The sequence below is a fragment of the Neltuma alba genome, unplaced genomic scaffold, assembly GCF_004799145.2.
Source record: "Neltuma alba isolate B1F8T4 unplaced genomic scaffold, ASM479914v2 tig00013603_pilon, whole genome shotgun sequence".
Taxonomy (NCBI): domain Eukaryota; kingdom Viridiplantae; phylum Streptophyta; class Magnoliopsida; order Fabales; family Fabaceae; genus Neltuma; species Neltuma alba.
The window spans coordinates 31,757-38,335 of NW_021637796.1; the positions used below are offsets into that span (position 1 = coordinate 31,757).

At 34.8% G+C, this 6,579-nt stretch overlaps 1 pseudogene; it reads left to right on the forward strand.

Annotated features, from left to right (window-relative positions):
• The first annotated feature begins 536 nt into the window (after window positions 1-536).
• On the forward strand, window positions 537-1,888 carry LOC114738524 (protein EXORDIUM-like 2; annotated as a pseudogene).
• The last annotated feature ends 4,691 nt before the right edge of the window (window positions 1,889-6,579 follow it).

Sequence of the window (6,579 nt, forward strand, 5' to 3'; positions counted from 1 at the left end):
TGGGGAAAATTAAAATACGCTTTGAATTGTTATTGGAGGCCCCACCTAAAAATAGAGGCTCCCCAGACCCACACGCATAGCTTCTAAATCCCGCTTCTCCCCCCTCCCTGCGCAACATCTTCTAATCTTAACCTTTTCTTAATATTAATTTTAAAAAAAACAATTTGGTCAATAATGCCTAAATTTTGAAGCATCATATAAAATTCACCCCTTATTTTATCCTTACTTTTCTATTGCGATGCCTCATTCTTCGGATTGAAAAAATCTGCCCACAAGGCCAAATCAGTAATCTCACCTCACTTCCCGCTTCATATCTTTATATTCTATGGGTGCCACCCGACGTCGCCGTCACCTTAGACTGCCACGTCGTTCAATTCCGGCACCTCACAGCCTGGCTCCTCTTCACATATCTTCCACCCAACCATCTACCTCCACGTGGCCTGACCTGATGTTGACACCTCTGCTCTTACAGCTGTCGGCCGCTCCTTCCCATATAAATACACAGTCCCGCTCGCCCCTTCTTTCCCATCTCATTCACTCGTGTCCTGTACTCTGATATTTGACCTTCGCTATGGCCTTTAATTACCGCTTTGCCACTCTCCCTTCTTCTCTATTGGTTCTTCTTCTCCTTCTCGAGCCGGCACTCGGGGCTCTGGTTCAGCAACAGCCTCTGGTTCTTAAGTACCACAACGGTGAACTCCTCAAGGGCAAGATCACCGTAAATCTCATTTGGTACGGTTCTTTCACTCCGGTTCAGCGATCCATAATCGTCGACTTCGTCCACTCCTTGGGCTTCCCGCGGACCCCGCTTCCCTCCGCCGCGTCCTGGTGGAAGACCACCGAGAACTACAAGGGAGGCTCCTCCTCGCTTGTCGTCGGGAAGCAAGTTCTGTATGAGAAATACTCATTCGGGAAGTCGCTTCGTGGGAGCCATTTGCTGGCTTTGGCCTCCAAGTTCAACGATCTCAACTCCATTAACGTTATTCTCACGGCGAAGGATGTCGCCGTCGATGGGTTCTGTATGAGTCGGTGTGGCACGCACAGGTCGACCCGACCCATGAATGGGAAGCCACGGACTGCTTACATCTGGGTTGGGAACTCTGAGACCCAGTGTCCCGGCCAATGCGCGTGGCCCTTCCACCAGCCTATTTATGGTCCCCAAACTCCGCCTCTGGTGGCTCCGAACGGCGACGTCGGAGTGGACGGGATGATCATTAACTTGGCGACTCTGTTGGCCGGTACTGTCACGAACCCCTTCAACAATGGGTACTTCCAGGGCCCACCGACGGCTCCTCTCGAAGCCGTCTCTGCTTGCACCGGGTTTTCGGAAGCGGGTCATACCGGGTTATCCGGGCCGGGTTCTCAAGGACAAGACAAGCGGAGCTAGCTACAATGCGAACGGCGCGAACGGGCGGAAGTATCTGCTGCCGGCGATGTGGGACCCCCGTTCATCGTCGTGCAAGACGCTCGTGTGAGGTGACGAGCCGGGGACACGGAACAAGGGTGTGGATTAAACTTAGAAAGTATGTTTTCACACGCGGCAGGATCTGGTAAACGGTTGTAGATATGGGATCGTAAGAACGGGAGCAGGGGAAGGTTTGCAATTTACAGCATCCTAAGGTGCTTTTGTCGTTTTGTGTGACGTGGAAGTTCTGTTACTAGAAAGGGTCATGTTAAAAATATGGAGAACGAGGAATAAGAAAGGCTAGGAATATTGTATAATAGCAAGAATATAATATAAGAATACCTTTTATGATTTTGAAATGCATAAGCATAGTTGGGGGAAAATGAAGAAGCTAGGTGCTACTATTGTATTATTATAAACTATTTTGTGTTTTATATTAATTTGATCATTATGTTAATAAATTAGTAAAAATAAATTATGTCATCTAGAGCTGTGCATGGAACAGATTGGGACCGAATAAGCTTGTTCCGGTTCTGTTTAATGAACAGTAATGTGATAGATTTTTTATTTTGTGTCCCGTCTCATTTCGGTATTGTTTCGGTACTGGTCAGGACGGGACTGGAATGTCTTGATATTTTTTTTTAAATTTTTTAATAAAATCTTATTTTCCCTCTAATTGTAGTGTTTTGGACTTAGGTTTTGTAAAAATATCTTTTTGTTTTTTTAATTTCTTTAGATACTCTTAAATAAAAGCTTAAAATATTACATATTATAGTCATTAAAAATTCTAAACAAAAGCTTTTAACACAATAAAAACTTGCTAGAAATTCTAATCATTAATAGTCTCAAATCATTAATAAATATAAAAGTTCTAAATAAATATATTCATAATTCCATACAATAGTTTCAAATCTTTTAAAAAAATATATAAATAAAGTAAAAAGTAAAAAATAAAAAATAAAAAGGACTGAGATGGGAAGATCTCATCCCATGTCTGTGTCGATTTGTCACGTTTCGAAAAATTTTAGGACTGGACCGTCCTGGCTCAATAAAACCGGGACCAAAACAAGATGATCAGGATGGATTAGTTTTGAATACCCCTAATGTCACCTGAAACAAAATGAAAGTGATAATTGAATATTGAGACGCAATAATTGAGAATTTTTTTTTTGACCTGGAAATAATTGAGAATCGAGTCTTCAGTTGAATGATATAGGCAAATGTTCATTTCGTCTTTTAATTGATTGGTTTGGATTATTTATCATTTCTTACCATCGATTTTCAGCCATTTGTATTTTGAAAATAACTTTTTTTAATTTTAAAATTGGACAATAAATATCATAAGAGTTTTAAACTAACAAAATAAGGCAAATCAAAAGAATTATCCCATGGTCGCTACCTTTTGCATTGGAAAATGATAATCCCCTTCTAATCAAATTTTCGTATTGATTAAAACCCTAACTATTTTTATTAAATACTCTTCCGATCATAAATATAAGACTATATTTAGAGTTAGAGGAGTATTTTTTACTTCCTATTTCTGTGAAAGATTTTAATTTGAATAAAGAATTATAATTTTTCATGCAATTTACCAAGAAACCTTGGTGACAGATTCAGTGCTTCAGCAACATTCATTCCCATGACAAATTGTAATCTCTTATTCATTCAAATGTTATTATTGAACATCTCATTCCATTGACTAATATTTTTCTAGTTTTTGTTTGCTTATTTCTGACACTTTTTTTAATATCTAATTTTCCTGTTTTCTAAAACGGAATTTATCATGATGTGTTTTTTAATCTTTGTACTCGTATTATTTTTATTCAAGGGTTCAAGTGTAAATTTATCACTGAAATTTTCATTTGGGAATGCTGGATCCTCGAAAAAACTTTTTGGTATAAATTTGTTCTAAAAGTTTTCTATATTGTTAAAAATATTAACACTGAATGTCATTATTTTAACGGTAAATATTATATTTTTAATGATAAAAGATATTATTCTCATATTAGAATAAATTTGTATTCAACAAAATTTTTGATAAAATTTTTAGAACAAATTTATATCTTAATTTTTTATTAAACAGATGAAACATCGCATGACATCAAAATCAAGCACGTCTTTCCCCTAAAGCTTCCCGAAAACATGTGTATGAACAGTTCCAAAAAAATTTATGTGTACGAAGACAATTAAAATTTGGTGTAAATAATTGTTTTAAAAAATAATCAAAAAATACCCCACATCCAGAGAATTCCACACAGTCCAACCCAAAGAAAAAAAGAGAGGAAATAATAATAGCAGGAGCAACAATTGCAGGGAACAAGCACGGACAGCGAAGTAAGAGAGAGGACGGACAGTGGGCTACGCAGAGAAATAGGAATAACAGGTGGCATCTTGTTTGGCTAGGTTAAACAGCAGGAGGAGGGAATAATGGGGTCCTGCTTGGAGTGTGGGGGACCGGAACAAGCTATTCCTGCTTTGTCTTTCCCTCTCCAATCAAATCATAGCACTCTTCGCTCTAGATAAGCTCTTCAACTACTTCAAAACTTTTTCCCTTCACCTAGTCCCCTTTCAGCTTCACTTTTAACCCCCTTTTCTAAAACTAATGACCATGAATTCCACATATTATATTAGGAAAAAAAAAGGGGTCCATTTGTCCTTCCTCCGGGTTCCAGAAAATGTTTTGATGTACTCTTTTACTTCTTAATACAAAATCTATTTAACTAATTTGATTAGATTAAAAAAGTTAGGTAAGTTAATTAATTATAAAAAAATGACATATTTTTTCTAAAACACCATAATCATCTTTCTTAATATCTTATCTCCCTCTTCTACTTGATTATGGTTGGAGGAGTATTTATATGGGTAATTTTAAAAAATTAATAAATATAAGAAATGAGTCTTATATTTATATTTAAGATTAAAACTAATTTAATAATTGGATCTTATATTAAGAACCAGAAGAATAACGTAATAACCAACAAAGAAACAGAGTGATAGAATAGAATGGAATGATACTAAATTTTTTTGGGGTGGGGGCACAGTTTATATTGGGAATAACATAATACTCTTCTTATCTTAAATATAATACCTATTTTATTATATAATTTATATTATAAAATGAGTATTATGTGTAGGACTAAAAAAACAATGTATATTGGAATTGTATGTTACATTGTGACTGTTAATAATACATAAGATATCCCTCAAATGCCTCCCATATCTGATCCCACAAAGATGATACAACCTTCGCACAAAATTCTGCAATTGTTGTCTGATGCAAACTCACTACTGTTTGGACTTGTTCAGGTTCCCTTGTATCACTCATTGCTGAACTTTCCCCCATATTTCTGGGCATCTTCCTATAATACACGAAGCCAGCCCCAAAAAAGGAAAAATGCTAAGTAGTTTTAGCGCTGAGCTTGCCCATCCTTTTCAAATATAGCAACTAGAATTTAAGGTTAAATTACAAATTAAATTTTATATTAAGAATCGAATATAGTAATACTTATTAAGGACGAAAATAAACTTTTCAAGTATATCCTGATCCTACTCGGCTTCGAGACTTAACTCACTTAAATTTTTTATATATATAAAAAAATGAGAAGTTTCCATTAAAACTAAAAAACAATGACAAAAGCCTTACAAATCACGGCTTTCCTTTTCATTTAGACTAAAATATATTTTTATTCGTTTAACTTTGTAGAAGGTTTCAATTTGGTTATTTAATTTTAAAAATATTCCTCCAATCCTTAATGTAGGACCTAATCAGGAAGTTAGTGTTTATCCTATATATAAGACCTATTTAACATGTCTATCAATTTATTGCAAAATTAACCCTATTAAAATTTTTTCCAAACAATAATTAAGTAGAAGATGGAAGGAAAAAATTAAGAAAGATGCATGTGGTATTTTAAAAAGCACATGTCATATTAATTAATTTAACAAACATCTTTAATTTACTCAAATTAATTAATTAGGTTTTACATTAAAAATGATAATATCAAGATTTTGAATGTTAATAAAAACATTCTTAAATATTAACATATTAAATTTAATTTTTTGATCCAGTTCAACAACAAAACTGTGGAAGACAAAACCAGAACGAATAGAAAGAAATTGAATAACCCACCAATTAGAGTGGGTTACTTGGTTCACTTGTATTCTTTGCCTAGAGAAGTGGGAAAGCAGAACAAAGTGAGAAAATTTCTTAGAGTACACAATATGGAAGAAAATAGGGAAATTTTCAGTGGGATTGGGAGCTTCATATTTACTATGAAAGATTAGAGCTAGTAATATGGACTGACAGCAGTGTGGACCAAAACGGTATGGGTTGAAGTAACCCGCTGGCTTACCTAAATATTTTTTTAAAAAATTATTATTATTTGTATAGATTGAGTTTAATTTGAAATGTTGAAATCAAATTTGGAGTTTTAAACTTAAATAGTGGGTTATAATAAAATAATATGAGGATTAACTTATAATTTGAGAAAATAATTTAGAAAAACTAACGCATATTTTATCTAAATAATTAATTTGACTATTTTTCTTATCCAAATTAATTAAGTAAATCTTTTATGTGTGTATTATATATGCAATTACATGAATGAGGTGATGTTAATGAGGAATTTGAGGATCAAAATGATCTAACTATGCTATATAATATATTGGGAATTGTATGAAAATAAAAAATTAAAAAAAAAGAAAGAAAAGTTGAGCAGGCTAGAGTAGCCAGCACAACCAGAGTGGACCAATTCGTGTGCCTCTTGTCACATCCCAAAAATTTTCACCTGGCTATAAGGGATTAAAAATTGGGATGAGGGTCAATGTAGGAACTAGACGGGGAGATGAAACAACTTTTGATGTGAAACCCCGAGGAGGTCCGGGTTGGCATTTTCGTAAGTATCAGTCTAGGAAGGGCAAAACGAGAGAATTTGAGCAAAATTTCAGAAAATCCCCGAAAAATGGAAAAGTGGAGAGTAGGGGTTTTGGAAACTCGGTTGAGGCCCGAAAGGTAAAATTTCGGTGAAAATGAATTATTACGGAATTTCCCAGAAATAGAGGTTTTTCGGGAAATTACTGGGAAAATGAAGAAAAATAATTATTTTAATGAGTTAAAGGCCTCAATAAATTTGGGAGATTGATGGAAAATTCATCTAAATGTTTATTTGAATTTA